Source organism: Phyllostomus discolor, chromosome 7 (assembly GCF_004126475.2).
Source record: "Phyllostomus discolor isolate MPI-MPIP mPhyDis1 chromosome 7, mPhyDis1.pri.v3, whole genome shotgun sequence".
Taxonomy (NCBI): Eukaryota; Metazoa; Chordata; class Mammalia; order Chiroptera; family Phyllostomidae; genus Phyllostomus; species Phyllostomus discolor.
The window spans coordinates 114,018,293-114,033,411 of NC_040909.2; the positions used below are offsets into that span (position 1 = coordinate 114,018,293).

General features: G+C 54.6%; 1 long non-coding RNA gene across 1 annotated transcript; it reads right to left on the reverse strand.

Moving 5' to 3' along the window:
- Window positions 1–1,621: 1,621 nt before the first annotated feature.
- On the reverse strand, window positions 1,622–15,119 carry LOC118501749. Its single transcript, XR_004904404.1, has 3 exons — window positions 15,000–15,119; window positions 3,165–3,427; window positions 1,622–3,027 (listed from the first exon to the last, which is right to left on the reverse strand). It is a non-coding gene; the product is annotated as an uncharacterized LOC118501749 (long non-coding RNA).

The window sequence follows — 15,119 nt, forward strand, 5'->3', positions numbered from 1 at the left end:
TGACCCTCCCGCCTCCTTCGTGTGAGGACTGCTACAGCTGCATTGTACATGCCCAGACGCCCCAGGAGGCCCTCCCATCTCAAGATCCTTAACCGAATCACATCTTTCTTGCCACGTAAGGGAACATATTCCTCGATTCTGTGGCCATCTTTGGGGGCCGTTTACTCAGCTGTCACACCTCACAACCCCACTCTTGTCCTTCGGATCTGAGTGGAAGGTCAGGCTCTGGAGGAAGCCCGCCCTCCCTGATAAGACCGTTTGGCGATGGGGTCTCACCGTATCCTGTGCCCATTGCTGGTCACAGTCACGACTCAGCATTTGTTTGGATGTTATTTGGTTAATGCCAGGACTCCAGATTAATTTCAAGGGTGTGGGACGCCACTTTGGTTTTCCATTTGGGTTTTCGGCAGAGCCTGGCACACGGCAGAGGCTCAGTTCACATCTGCTAAACAAATGGGTGAGCAAGTAAATGAGCCTGCCTGAGATCACGGAAATGAGCAGCAGAGGCAGGATTTGAACTTGGGCAGTGGGTTTACAGAGTCCTAGGCTCCCATGCTTGCACTAGGCTGCCTCTCACAGACCTACAGTAATGCAGGCACAAGGGGCGTGTTTAAGTCTCCGGAGTGACACCCCACCAAGGCTGGCTGGCCAGCCTGTGCTTGGAACTGCCTCTGGAGCCCAGCAGTCTGACAGCTGTGTTTTAAAACACGGTTCATGGTGTGGGGGTGGGGTGAGAACTCCTGTAAACCCTGGCCATGTTCGATGGGCCTGGGGGTGGGGGACAGTGGGTGGCCAGAGGCCAGAGGGCCAGTGGTGTGGGAGGTAGCGGAGGCCCCAGGGGAGGAGCTATCCTCAGGAGTCTGGGGCACAAGGAGAGGGGAGAGCCAAAGGCGAGCCCACGGGAGGAAAAAGGAGGAAACAGGAGGAGGCCACACCACCAGCTGTCAGAGACCCAGGGACGTGGGGAAGTGCAGTGTCATGGAAACTAAAGGAGCCAGCCTGTCGCTCCTGGAAGAGGCGGTTGTCAGGGGCCGCGGTGCAGGAGTGGAGTGGGAGGCCCAGGGCCACCTGTCCTGGGAGGACCTTCAGCAGGGTGATTTCAGCAAACTGCATGGGAGTTGGCGGATGAGCTGGAGGCTGAGTGGGAGCTTCCAGGATTCAAGAGGAAACTGGAGGAGACCACGAGTTTCCTTTCTGGCAGGAAGAGAGGAGGGTGGTTGCTAGGAGGGGCTGTGGGGACAGGGGGGCAGGAGAGCCTCTCGTGGGTTTGCAGGCTCCTGGGAAGAGCCTGGGAGGAAGCAGTGGAGAAACAGAAGGAGGGCACCTCGTGGGCGTGCACCTGGTTGGACAGGGAGAGTCCGGAGGATGAGTCAGGGCCCAGGTAGCTCAGTCAGTGAGAGGTGGGAGGCCAGCTTGTGGCTCCAGGCCTCCTCCCACTGGGCATCTGGGGAGGGCCTGGGAGCTAAGCTTTCTTTCCAAGTTCCCACAGGCGCTGCTTCACAAAGGACCCCGGGGAGCCAGGCCTCCCACCACCGGGTGCAGAGCCACAGCACAACAGCTGGCCCAAAGGCCAAGTGCTCCGGGGCTCCGGGGAGACCTCGGAGGGCCCCACACCCCCGGCTGCCAGTCCCAGTGCGAAGCCACGGGGGTGGGGCTGGATGGGGGAGTGCTGTGCCTCTCCTGCCCCACTCCTCCAAAAACCACCTTCCTGACCCCACGGGGTCTGACATATTTTGAAGAGGTGAGTCCAGTTTTGTGCTTTGGACCCCCTCGGCAGGTGGGTGAAGCCTATGGACTTTTTTTCAGAATAAATGCATAAAACACGATACATGAGATTACCAACGGAAGTGACTATATTAAAAACAGCCACTGGAATTTATTTGTAAAACGAAAGTTTTAAAATCACAATGTATATGCATCTCTATCAGAAGTATTCAAGGACAAGATCAGGCACAAGGCCGTGATTGTGGAGTAGTGATGAGCGTAGATGACATTTGGAGATGCCTGTGAACACTGCGATAGGAAGGTATCTGTGATGTTTTTCTTCTGGTGACAAAGTCACAGGTCCCATTACTGCTGTGGCCACTGCCTACAGTCACAATGGAAGGAAATGCTCAGTTTTAGGGAAAGGCTAGTGAAAATATGTACTTCTCACCCATCTAAGTTCTTGGACCCCTGAATTCTAGCCATGACCTTAAAAATGTGAAGAGCTTTTGTTCGGTATCAAGAGCCCACAGCCCCCGTGCCTGTGGGGTGGGGCCCGGACCGGCAGCATCACGGGGCGGTCAGGGGCAGTGACCGCGGACAGGGGGCGTGCACCCCTCACGGGCGGTGCGGCCGAGCTCAGCCCCCGGGCAGCAAGCGTGCTTGTGCTCACATGTCTGAGCTGCGAGAAATACCATTTCCCTTATAGAGTGCCTAATTTTTAAATATTCGCAAAAAAAAAAAATCACATTTTAAAGGATACGTTGGGGCCAACCTAACAGCCGCTGGCCAGATAAGACCGGAAAGGCCAGGTGTTGGATCGCTGCCAGATGGGGTCCTGGGTGGGGCCGGGGCGTCAGCCTCCAGGTCCGCGCAGTCTTCCCGGAGAGGTCTGTCGGGTCCAGCGCCACTCACGGCTCCGGTCTGAAAGCGTCCCGGGCAATAGCCCCAATCCGTAGTACGCTGCCACATTAAACCTAGCAATTGTCAGCTGTGCCATGTCACGGGTTTGGCTTCCCCTCGGCCCCGGGAGAGGACGGGTCAGGACCATGTCTCCACACGCGCTGTTCACGAAGGAGCCCAGACGGGGCCAGAGGCCACGGGTTTTGCTCTTGGCTCTGCCACTGAGCAGTCCAGTAGCCACGGGAAGTCGTGTGTCTCTCCCGCCCGCCACAGGGTCTCACTTACAGAGCAGTGTCATGCGTACATGGCATGTTCCAAGCTGCCAGATGCCCGCCACAGGCAAGGAAGGCTGGTTATTTCTATCCAGTTTTGTTGTTGTTGTTGTTGTTCTCTGCTTCCATCAGCTGGGTCCCTGTGGGGCTAGGGGTATAAACATGAGACACCCTATTTGTCCCCAAATGTAGCATAATGGACAGTGTCTGTTCAATGCCTAAAGCAAGAGCATATACAAGGCAACCATCTGACCTATTCAAACGATGATCCTTTCGGAAGGGTACCTGGGATTTTCTGGCAGCCCTGAAGTCTGGGTGTCTGCCAGCTGTGAGAGGGGCGGGGTGAGGAGCCCCGGGCCTCGGGGACGCTGGCTGCTTTCGTTTTGTGCACGTGTGAGGCCCAGCTCCCAGGGGTGTCGCTCTCATTTTCACATGGTGTGAACTGATGCTCTGAGCTCTCCACGGTGGGTTCTCAGGGGCTGGGCTGGAGAGGGAGCTGGGAAATGAGGCTGGATGAGCTTCCTGCCACCGCACTGTCACATCAGAGCCTTGAAAAAAAAAGAAGAAGAAGAAGCAGCCCTGTGTCTCCGTGGGAGTTTTGCCTGCGTTTTCCGGGTAATTGCTCGCCCCCGCCCTCCGTGAGCTGGGCTGCGGCAGGCGATGCCAGCCGGGGGTGGTGGCGAATGTCTGTCTCCTTCTGTGCAGTCAGCCACGGGGCAGGTGGGCTGCCTGGGCAGGGGTGGGGGAGCCTCAGCCCCCCCAAAGGCAGGCAGATGAATGAGTTAGGGCCCTGGGGAAGTAGGAGCCACAGGGGGCAATCTATTCTGGGAACACAGAGGAAAACTAGGAGCCATTGGCAGCAAATGAAACTTCAAGAGTCACACCCAGGAGGCCGATGCAGGAGAGACTGAAGGCCCACGTTCTGCAGCTAGACTGCTGGGTTCAAGGCCCCGCCATGGCCTGTGCAGCTGTGAGAGCTTGGGCAGATGCTGAGATCTCTCTCTACCTCTGAGCATCCCTCTGCCTCATGCTTTATTATGAAGATTAATAAATTAATACGGGGAAAGCGCTTAGAGTGGCTGAAAGGGAAAAACCATGTTTCTTCTACACTCACAGAATACCTCTGACACCAAGTGGGTAGAAATTTTTTTCAGCTGTCTGGACAATTTTCCAATCATCTGCCATTCCCCGACTGTCCAGGCACCGACTGGCTGTCCTACAATTGTGCCTTCTGACACAAACTGCCTGGGGTCAGCGCAGGCCCCTCAGGTGGAGACCGCAGTCCCACAAGACGGCCCCTTACTTCAGGTGCCAGGGACAAGTCCCAGGTTGTCACCTGCACTTCTGACCAACTGCCTATACATTGGGGGGGCTCCTCCAACCCCTCCTCAGGTTTGATTATTTGCTAGAACAGCTCACAGAGTTCAAGGGAGTGCTTATTCACACTCACCAGCTTATGACATGGTCAAGGGCGCAGAGGAAGGCACACACAGGACAAGACATGGGAATGGGGTGCAGAGCTTCCTTACCCCTCAGGGTGCACCACCCTCCCGGCCCCTCCACGAGTGCTCTCCAAGCCCGCAGCTCAGGGGTTTTTACAGAGGGTTCGGCATGTAGGCACAATTGATTATTAACTCAGTCTCCAGGCCCTGTCCCATCCCCGAGAGGATGGGGGATGGGGCCGGAAGTTCCGAGCTTTCAGTCATGCTTGTTCTTTCTGGTGACCCCCATCCAGGAGCCCACCAAGAGTCACCACCTCGTTAGAACAAAGGACACTGTTGTCGGCCAGGAAATCCCAAAGGGTTTCCAAGCTCTGTGTGAGACCCTCCTATGACCCTCATCACCCAGGAAACGACAGGGTTCTAGGGGCTCTGTGTCAGGAATTGGGGTCAAAGACCAAATATTACAACAAAACATGCTTCCAGCACTCCTGTTGCTCGAGAGATTATAAGGGTTTTCGATGCTTTGTTCCAGGAGCTGGCAACAAAAACCAAATAGGTTTCTTATTATGCCACGCAGCGCATGACAGGTGTTCCGCAAACGATAGCGCCTGTGATCCTATCAGAGGCGTCCTCTGTTGTCCCTGGTGGGTGGGGAAGGTTGTCGTCATCGGGCTCCCCGCTCCATCTTGGGACTCGCCGGTGAGAACACGGCAGTGTGAGCGTAACAGCCCATCTGTCTGCACCGCCGTGTCAGCTCTTCTCCAGCGCAGAGAAAGGGCTCGCTCATCTTTGCCCCCGGGCAGCCCAGGGGGGGCACCCGATACATGCGTGTTTTCTAAACGTACACACTCCCCCTTCTCTGCTTTGTGCCTTTGGTCTCCACCAAATAATCTATTTTTTTTTTTTTTGGCTTCTGCTTATGGGTTCCCAGCCCTGGTTTCACGTATTGGGGAAAGTTTCTAGGGAGCAGAAGGATGGGGGGAGATCTTCCTACAGGTCCTAAACATGGCTACAGAAGAGGATCATCAATTCATACAGTTAACAACTGTTTATTAGGGACCCTTCCGAGCCCCAGGAACCAGAAGCAAACAAAACAGACATCCCTGCTCCCAAGAATCCTGTGCATACTATGGAGGGGAAACAGACCGTAACAAAACAAATGATAATCTCATAGCCTAACAGATGGTGGTGAGTGCTATGGAGAAAAAATAAAGCAGGAAAGGAGACCAGGTCTGCTGAGGCAAGTGGGGTGTGTGGGCGTGCCTCATCGAGAAGGTGACATTTGAGAAAGCCCTGCAGAAGGTGAGGGAGTGAGCCCTGGGGCCTTCTGGGGGGGAGGGCCTCTCAGGCAGAAGAAACCACAAGTGGAAAGGCCTGAGGCACAGGCTTGCCGAATGAGCCAGAGGAACAGCAAGAAGGCCTGTCGTGAATGAGGAAAGGACAAGGACAGGCACTGTGGGCCATTGTGGGAAACTTGGACTTGACTCAGAGGGAGCTGGAGGCTGAGCTGTTGGAGGGTGGTGGGCGGAGTGATCTGATCTGACTTTCATTTCAGAAGAATCCCTCCATCTGCACGCTAAGAATAAACTGTGGAAGCCTGGGCTGGAATCAGAGAGACCAGTTAGAAACTGTGTAACAAATCCAGATGAAAGATGGCTGTAGCACGGACAAGACTGGTGGCTATGAAGGGGTGAGAGGTGGCCCATTTCCAAGTGATTTTGAAGACGAAGACCATGGGGAGTGGGCAGTGCGGGGAAGGATGGAGGAAGGATGACCCCAAGGGCTCGAGGGCCGCAGTGACTGGAAAGATGGGAGCACCCAGGGGAGGAGGACCTTTCTGGGACCAGATCAGGATTTGGGGTCTGGACGTGTTAAGCTTGACATGTTTATTAGAGCCAAGCAGACAACTGGATACATGAGGCTAGAATTGGAGAAGAGGTCCAGACTGGAGAAGTAAAACTGGGAGTCATCCAGATACGGTTGGAGTTCAAGGCCATGAGAACGAGTGAGATCACCGCGGGACTGTAGGCAGAGAAGGGGCCGAGGCCTGACCTCGGGGCTGGGCAGTGCTTGGGTCAGGGAGATAAAACTGAGGAACAGCCAGCGAGGTCGGGGGAAACCAAGGACAGCCGGTGTTTCCAGAGAGTGGTCATCTGGGTCCAACGCTGCTGACGGGTCAGGAAGATGAGACGAGCGATCACTGGGTTAACGACGTGAAGACGCCTGGTGACCTTGTCGACGGAAGGGTCTGCGGAGTGGTGGGGCTGGAAGCCCGGCTGGAGCAGGTCTCAGGGAAGTGAAGGAGAGGAGCTGCGGTCAGCAGGTGTGGATTGTCCTGAGGGGTTCCACTATGAATGGGGACAGAGAAAGGGACAAGAGCTGGTGAGGGAGGCAGGGTTAAGAGGAGGTGTCTGATGAGGAGGACATAACAGCATGTCAACACGTCAATGGGAATGACCAACAGAGAGGGGAACTAATGGTGCAGGAGAGAAACAAGGAGGTCACTCGAGTGACAGGCCTGAGCTGGGTTGGGACCTGGGGCACAGCGGGGGGTCAGCCTGGGACCCGCTTTGGCTGATTGGAGATGCTTATGAGCCCTTCTCGGAACAATGTCCTTAAATTCACGGAGCAGAATCATAGGATGACAAAGGAAAACAACTATATTGAAGTATTATAAAAATATTAAAGAATTATGATCTAATAGTACATAACGCATTAAAGAACAATCTAGCAATGGATCTAATCACTACCCTGCTTTCAAAGTAATGGTAACGAGAGTAAACGGCATTTTCCACCGTGTCTGCACCTGAGCGTGCAGTGGAAATGCCTGTGGCTCCCACTGTGGTTCCCACTGGAGGGGAGGCCGCAGCTACTGCCGGTGTGTTTGTGTTTGCAGCCTGATGTCGTAGAGGAAGGAAATGCTAATTTTCAGCTAGACTTTGGTGGAAATCAGGATATAATTTTTATCCCATGAAGGTTCAGAGAGACTGGATTCCTGCCAGCCCTGTTTGAGGCATCTAGAATCTTTAGAACATCCCAGGTTTTAGAACATCTGTCTTTGGGAATGGCAGGAGCACAAGACGGAAGAAAACCGTATTCATCAGTAACCACGCAAGCCCTGTCAGACCGAGATGTGCAAGAGAATAAAAGTCCTGTCTCGTTTACACTCTCATCTTTTGGGGTCTTTCGTTACAGCAACTTATCCTGCGCCCTAACTAAGAGGCAGACAGTGACTAAACAATATTCAATATGCAAGAGCGTGAGTCAATTGATTGCCTTGTCTCAAAGTAACCCGAAACCCAGCTGAGGGCCCCTGGACTCCCCAGCCCGGGAACTGGGGAGGGAGGCCTTTCCCCTCCACCACGCGCCTCCTGATGCCCAGGCGTGGGCCTCCTCCCGGCACACCCCCATCCGGGCCTCCGCAGAGGCCACCTGCTTCCTGTTCTTGGCCTGGACAGGCTGTGCCCTGGCCTCACCCGCGCTGTGACTGGCTGACAAAAGAACAGCTGCTGCTCCCCTTCCTTCGCCCCCTCCCTCTCAGGCGCAGACACACCCGGACACGGACCTCAGGCAGATCCCTGACTACAGTTAACAGGAATGTGAGCCGGGGACTCGGGCTGGTTGGGCCAGGACTGCTGGCAGGACCCCAGGACTCTGAGCAGGGCTGAACTGGAGCTGACTGTGCAGCCGGGAGCGGCAGAAATGCCCTTAAAAAGGGAAAGGAGAGGGATGCCAGAGGAGAGAGACGACGCCTGGGCCAGGAGGACAGAAGTCTCACGAGGTGGGCAGAGGGAGCAAAGTCAACAGTCCTAATAACGAGAGCCACCATTGATCGAACACCTGCTAACTGCCAGGACTACTCTGGCGCTTTCCATATGTGGTCTCTTTTAACCCTCACAAGAGCCCCTGCCACCCCCTCAGATGGGTTTTACCATCCCCACTTTACAGTGCAAACAGAGGCTCAGAGAGGTTGGGTCACTTGTCCAAGGTCACACAGCCAGTGAACTAATAAGCATTCAAGCTTCTTCTTAATAATGAGGCCTAGAGCTAAGAACGAGTTACCTCCTTCTTTCCTATTAAAAACAAAAAGGTTCAGCCCTCACTTTAGAAATTCCTGCTGCTTTGGTTAAATGTGTGGCCTTCACAGAAAAAGGCAAGACAAGGAATCTCCAGGGAACCTGTTCTGTGTCCCGGAGTGGTGGGGACACCTGTAGCCATGCTGAGCTGTAGGATGACACCAGAGCCAGAGATGGTAGCCACGGCCCAGGCTCTGAGCAGGGCTGGCAGTCTGACCGTCTGTGCCTGGGCCCAGGACAGGGTGGACGGAAGCTTCATCCTGGCAAAAAACCATAGGGGGTGGCCTGCAGTGTTCCAAGAGTCCAAGGAAGAGACCGAGATGGCCCCAGATTGTGTGACAGGCCCGATTTCTGGGGGAAGGTGGAGCTAGAGAAGCAGCCCTGGGCCGTGGGGAGAGCTGCACCATGGGTCAGACAGACCCAGCGTGCCCCGATGTGTGGCCCTGTGGACCATGCTTCTGCCCCTCTGAAGGACAATCACAGCCCCGGCAGCACGGTGTCAGCTTGATAACCAAGGGCAGATGGACTCTGTGTTACAAGGGGGTGCAGAGGAGGGTTCTTGGCACACACTGTCCACCACGTGGTCACCCTAAGGACTGTCCTGGAGCTCTGGGTGAAGAAGGTTGGGGCGTGGTGGGCAGCCCCAAGTCCTGAGAAATGGGTGAAGACTCAGGGGAGGTGGGCAAGCTGGCCCACCAGAAGAGGCTGCCTGGCTCCCTGTGTGCAGACCTACCAACGGTGCCAGTGACCAAGGCTCCAGCCAGGCTTGGAGACTCAGCTGGGTCCGAGATGGGGAACACAGAGGGGCCGGCTCTGGCCTGTGTCCACTGCCCAGGACTTCTCCCTCACTAGGCTCTGCGTGCACTCGTGTTCAAGGAGAGAAGCCCCTGCTCTGGAAGGCCCAGGGGGTCAGAGTGGACCTTTCTCTCCTTACCTCAGTTTCCCATGCCCCAGCCCTCCCAGGGCTGCTGTGTACCTGCTGACCCCTCGTGAGCCACAGACCCCTGCTGTCACTGCTCTCCCTCAGCGCTGCCTGGGGCTGTGCCCGCCTCCCTGACCAAGGACTCTCTTAAGCTGGATGCTGCTGCCACCCCAGCACAATCCAGTCCCAAGATGAGACAGCCTGGGCCTGGGAAGAAGAGCAGTGAAGGGGCTGGGGTGGAGGTCCCCAAGACTTCCCAGCACACAGCACCCTCAGGTGGCTGCATGAACCAGTTTGGGAACCCCGGCATCATCAGGGTGATTCATTCATTCACTCAGCTAAGCACTTGGGAAGCACATCTTCTCTGAATTAGACCCTGAGCGACACCCCAGAAACACACCCGTGAATAAGCCAGTCCCAGACCTGAAGGCGCTCCCTGTATAACCTGAGAAACAGACAAAAAACACGCAGTCATCAGTTCCCCACAGGGGTGCATGGGGATGGGGTCCGCTAGCCCTGGGTGCTCAGGGAAGGCTTCCTGAAGGAGGTAGCATCATGGGACATATTGGGGTGAAGCCCAGAAAGAAGCAACAAGGTTGTTAGAGGGAGACTGACATCGCCTTGAAGACCTGTTAGGAATTCAGTAAGCAGGCCAGTCAGAAATGAAGGTGGAAAGGCGAGCAGGAGCCAGGTCAGCAGGGAGCTGTGAAGGGCTTTATAGAGGAAGAACATCGAGTCACTGTTTTAGAACCAACATCGGGCTGCAGTGGGAAGAATGTGTGGAGAAGGCAAGCCCGGGACCCAGAGAGACGGCCAGTTCGCACCTGGCTGCTGCAGAAAGCCAGGTGCCAGGCAGTGGCGGCTAGAACCAAGGTGATGGCAATAAGCGTACAGACTAGGAACTGAAGGTGAGCCTGGGTGCTTGAGAGGATGTGGGATGAAGGAAGGGGGAGAGAGGAGAGAATGACCCTGAGTTTCTGCTGTGGGCTGCTGTCTAGATGGACGGTGGGGCTAGTCTCGGGGTCCAGGACGAGAGCAGGCTTGGGCAGAAGGGAAATGATGATACCATTTGGGACTTGGGTTTAAGGTGCTCTGTGGGGGTGGCCTCCAAGTGGATTCAACCCAGAGGGCAGCTATACACAAGAGCCTGGAGTTCAGGAGGCCATCTGGGGAAGGGGCCTAAGGGAACAGGGAGGTGGGTCAGAGCATCCAGGCTGGGAGGGCAGACTCCGGAGGGCGAGAGCAGGAGGAAGGAACGGCGTGTTCACAACCAGCCCAGGTGAGCAACAGCGAGACACGCGAGGGAGACTGAAAATGGTGCCAGGCAGCTGGGAGAGAGGCTGGGGCTTTGTCTTGAGAACAATGGGAACCACTGGAAGGGCAGCACCTTGCTGAGACTGGCTAATGTGAGGGATGAGTTGGAGATGAGGGGGATCCACGTTAGCATGCGTTGCTGGGACATTACAAGGACACACACACTGTGGGGACATGGTAGGAGGAGCACTGGACAAGGACTCCTGCTCCATGAGCTCAGGCCGAGATCTGGGATTCCCTTGGCCTTGGTTTCCCCATCTGCAGTACAAGGGTTACAATACCTGCCTTCCTGGGTGTGTGGTGAGCATCAGATGGGGCGGGTCTGAAAGTGCTGCCTAAGGGGCTATGCATGGGTAGGAGGGCTGCCCTTCTATGCATGAGACATTGGGCTGCAGTGCCTGTAGTGCTAAAACTTTCTGGAATGCATTGGAGGAATCCTGGAAGTGAGGAGGATGAGGGGAGTCAGATTTCCAAATCTAGCCAGCCTGCGGACTGACCATCCAACCCTTTTCTTGTCCAGATTTGATGAGTAGCCTTGGCCAGGCTAGGAAAGACAGAGGACATGTGAGGAACTAATATCGGCTGAAGGCTTTGGGTTGTAAATGACAGCAGACAACCCAACTGGTTAAGTGTGTGTGGACACACACACACACACACACACACACAATATGGACCATATCTCATTTCGTTCCTCCACTCCATCTCACCCTGAATCTGAGGTCTCCGATGATACCATCAAGGACTAGTGTCTCTATTTCCAGCTCTTAGCTGAATTCCTCCCGTTCTCAGACAGCTCCTCTCCTGGGTGGCAAGCTAGTCATCCCAGCCCCAGCCTCACACCCTCCTAGGTTTAAATGCATAGGGATAGCCTTAGCTCCACCCTTGCTGTGTCTCCGTGGCTTTAATTGGGTCATTTGCTCTTCCCTGAACAAATTATGCAGCTAGGAAGACAGACACTAGGAGGGAGGAGGCAGGGAGAGGTCCTCCAAAGCGAGATCATTGAGCTGCTGCCAGAAAAAGGCCAACGGCCACCAACAGGCAAAGCGGCAGGTAGGCAGCTCACCTGCTTCTCATTAACCCCCGTGGTGGTCTTGAACTGTGCTTCGCTCTGTTCCAGAAGCCGGAGCCAGAGGCAAGGTGGAGTAGGTATGGCTCCATGTCCTCCTTCCCTGACCCACATGCAGGCTCCTGCTGGCATTGCCCTCAGCTGCAGGCCTGTCCTGTTTTTAAAGAGAAGCCTGTCCTCTGAAGGGCTCTGCAGCGCACGATGGACAGCCCTTTATAATAACCATCACACTCGCACTTGATTCGATGCCTCTCACAGCCTCTGTGTTCTGGGTCTGGCTACGACCGCAAGGGCCGCCCAGGGCCCAGGGAGCCCGACAGCTGGTCCCTCAGTCACCGAGATCCCTGCGGAGGCTCCCAGCCTCCAGCCAGCAGGACGGCAGAGGTCAGCTCTGCAGTCTCCAGCTGTGGGACTAAGCTCAGAGCCTTCATTTTCTCATCTACAAAGTGGGGTGAGCATAACCCCTCAGGGTAAAATGAAACATGTGCAAGTTTAATGAAGTTTCTGAGGCCTAGACCGGTGCCTCCCAAACTATTTGTGCAAAGGGAACAGCTTGGGGGTGTTTTCTTATCTGTCATGGACCAGCACTCCTGTAAAATACAAAAAAAATGAATTACTGAAAAAATTAAATGAAAAAAGATACACAAAATACAAGCTTTAATTTTGATAATTATATTCAACCAATATGAAATTATTCTGTCATATGGCTTTAAAAGTTTCTAAGGCTCCCTCTGGATCTGTGCCCTGGCCTCGCCTGCCAACAGGTCACATCTCACTCAGCCTAAACTCACGGGCCGCACCTGAGCACCACTGACCTACAGGGCGTCCCACAGGTGGTTATGGACTCGCCCTTCATCCCCTCGTGTTTATGTGATCACTATTTCAAAACTGACTTTTCTCCTCCCGCTTTTACAATTCCAGGTTCCCTGGAGCAGGAACCGGGCTTGTTGACTGGTCCCATGGTGGAAGCAGAACAGTTGTGTGTGAGCCAGCAGTGGCGCCGTGTCACCCTGACGCCAGGCGTCATAAGCAGCTGCAGCAGACACGTGGCCCTGGATCTCACCAGAGACCACCAGTTGTTCTCCAATATCCACCTTTCCCTTCTTCCATAATAGTAGAGTTTTAGGGAGAAACATAGTTGCCCAGTGAAAGACTACATTTCCCAGGCTCCCTTGCATATAGGTGTGGTTATATAACTGGGTTGAGGCCAACAGTTTACAAGCAGAAGTGATTTCTGTTTTCTTGATTGTGCTCATTTCCCTTTTCTTCTCTCCATCATCTGGTACATCACAAGAACCAAAGCAACTTTGGGACCAGATATGGAACTTATGCAGGAAGAATGCATGGCAAACTCTCCTCAATATGCTAGATCACTGACTGGCAGGCAAATAAACTCATATTTTGGATGAGCCACTGTGGTTGGAGGTGGTTCTATCCCCGTAGCCCAGTCTGGATCCTACTACTGACATGAGCAGTAACAACAGACCCTGCTGGGTCTCTGGCTGCATCTGGATTCTGCAGCCTTTCCGGGTGTCTGAGGAAGGCTTGGAGGATCCTGTCCTCCCAGTAAATAAGGCTGTAGCTGAGATCTAAGTTCTAATGGATGTGCAGAAATAATACACAATCTTCCAATGTTCTCTAAATACTAATATGCCAAATACAACCATATTTAATCCTCACAATAGCCCTTGGAGATGGGAGGGGCCGCGGCTTACCCATTCCACGAGCTTCTCCTAAGTTCTGTCCTCTCTCTCATGGGGCGCCAAATCGAAAGCACTGGAAGCAGAGCTTCCACAGAACACTGGGACTGGGATGCAGAACTGAAGTCATCCAGCAGCTAGCTACTGAGCACCGACTGTTTGCCAGGCCCTGAGCTAGGCACTGGAGGAGCAGTGGTGAGCGAGCCTACTCGTGCCTGCCCTCCTGAGGCTTGCTGCCTATGTGGAGGAGACCTGGAGGAAACAGGACGATGGGCGTAAGCAGTGAGTACAGCAGGCATGGAAGTGAAGGAGGAGAAGACCCAAGTCACCGAGACGTTCCAGGCAGGGCATGTAGAACCAGCAGGCATGGAAGACAGAGCCACTGGGACGGCGACTGCGCCTCCTGGACTTTGGAGGGACGACTTTGGAGGGACGGAGAAGGAACCCATGCCCCCAGTGTGGGAGCTTGAGTCCTGCCGACCCAACGTTAACAGAAGGCCATCTGCGTGTTTACTAGGATGTGCTATGAACATGGCACCTGTGCCAGGACAGTCCTAAAGCCTGTGTCCTGTGTCCTAAATGCTGAGATAAAGGTTCCCTCACACCTCTTTGGTTTTATTCCAAGATGATTATTTTTAAAATGTGTCTTTAAGAGAAAGATCTCTGATTTCAGCTATTAACAAAATAAAATGTCATCATGTTCTTGATAAAAAGTTCGCTTTCTACGCTTGCAGAACTCGGAGCCCACCTACTGAGAAGTGAAAAGAGCCAGAACTGTGAGCTGTACCCGCTTCTCTTTGTGCCTGTCCATGAGGCCACTCGGCCCCCACAACAGAGCCGAGAGGTTTCTAGAAACGGGACTGCTGTATTATTCAGGGACGGCTTTGTCTGGGAGTCTCTCACTAATAACCTAATTCCTGAGGCCTGAACGTTCTCAGGTTTACTGTATTTGTTGTTGCAGTCCTCCAATTTAATGAGGGAGCAAATAAGGCAGGGGTGCATTTTACAGGAAAATTAGCAGTTTCCATGTTAAGTGAGCCAAGACCCCTGTCTGTCCAGCCAGCAGCTCAGAAGCACGCTGCCAGCTGTCAGCCCAGCCCTTAGGCTTGAGTCTCTGTACAGGTATCAGCTTCCAACCAGTTTAGATAGTTTTGGGGAACTGGTGGGGGGGGGGCAGGGGGCTGCAAGTAAGGCTCCTCTCATGGTTTCTTGGTGGGCTGCCACTTTTCCACAGAAATCTGGGCCTCAGGTGGGGGAAGGGCAGGGGTGTGCACTGAGCTCTGGGCCTTCGCTTAGGCACGCAGAGTGTGGGTGGCTCCAGTGAGGTCAGAGCGAAGTCAGACGGTGGCTGTGGGAGTGGTGTGGAGTGAGGCCCACTCGGGAGCCCCCTGAGTAAGAGTCTGTGCTCCGTGCGGAGTCCCTGGGAAGTGGGCCCCCGCCTTCAGCCCCAAGGATGGGTCCCCATGTAGTCAGGGAACACGGGCTCTGGGCCCTGAGGTGGGAGGCAGCCCCTGGCCCGTGTGATTGCCTCTCCAGCAGCAAAGAGGCAGAGGCCTGGAGGGGAGCCTGTGAGCTGGGAGGGAGCCCCAAATCCCCTCACCTCTGGCCTTCTCACTGTCCAGTGCCTCCGTCCTTTTGTCTCAGGCTGACACCACACACAGCGGGTCCAGTAGCCAAGGAGGTCAGGGGAGTTTCCAGCTCAGCTTGCCCAGCAGCTGCT